General features: G+C 44.7%; 1 non-coding gene across 1 annotated transcript; it reads right to left on the bottom strand.

Annotated features, from left to right (window-relative positions):
• Positions 1-348: 348 nt before the first annotated feature.
• LOC111916939 (small nucleolar RNA R71) lies at positions 349-455 on the bottom strand. Its single transcript, XR_002858739.1, has one exon. It is a non-coding gene; the product is annotated as a small nucleolar RNA R71 (small nucleolar RNA).
• Positions 456-839: the final 384 nt, after the last annotated feature.

Genomic DNA, 839 nt, shown 5'->3' with positions numbered 1-839 from the left:
AAGAAGCGGATCCGAGAAGATGTGGGTCCCGGTTTAGTCCAACCCGCAATACCTGCCACTGCCACATTCGAGTTGAAGGGACACATATTGACTGCACTGAAGGACATCCTATTTTTCGGGAAAGATCATGAGGATGCTTTTAAGCATCTAGATGAAGTAAATGACATTGTGGATTACTTTAATGTCCCAAATGTCAACATAAACACAATATTGCTTAGGATGCTTCCCATCACTTTCAAAGGAGCTGCTAAGGAGTGGTTAAAAGCACTCCCACCGGGTACAATTACCACTTGGGCTCAATTGCGTGAGCAATTCCTGGACTAGTTTTTCCCGCCATCCAAGATAGCCAAACTCAAGAAGGCAATAGCTAACTTTGAGCAACAGCAGGGGGAGTCATTATACGAAGCATGGGAGCGGTACAAGGGCTTGCTCAGAAATTGCCCTCAGCATGATCTAAATGTGCAGCAAGAGATGTCAATCTTTTATGATTGGGTCAACGTTATGACAAGACAACTCCTTGATTCTCAAGGACCTTTTACAAAGAAAAACCCAAGGGAGGTCAAGGATCTAATTGAAGAATTCGCGAAGCACTCTCGCGAATACCACAACCCTAGGCAAGATGGAATCAAAGGCGGTGGAGGGGCCCAAACTGAAGAAATAGCAGCTGTCATGGCCATGCTGAATAATATGGATCGAAGGATAACACAAATGGACCAGTCAATACATGCCATAAAAGTGGGTTGCGAGAGATGTAGTGGTCCACACTTGACCAAGGACTGCAATGTAGATGAGTTTGGGAACAGAAAAGCTCAAGTGTGCTACTATAGTGGGGATAAGTT

Source organism: Lactuca sativa, chromosome 9, assembly GCF_002870075.4.
Source record: "Lactuca sativa cultivar Salinas chromosome 9, Lsat_Salinas_v11, whole genome shotgun sequence".
Lineage (NCBI taxonomy): Eukaryota > Viridiplantae > Streptophyta > Magnoliopsida > Asterales > Asteraceae > Lactuca > Lactuca sativa.
The sequence above is the reverse complement of the archived record's forward strand: the minus strand, read 5'-3'. Positions and strand labels throughout refer to the sequence as shown.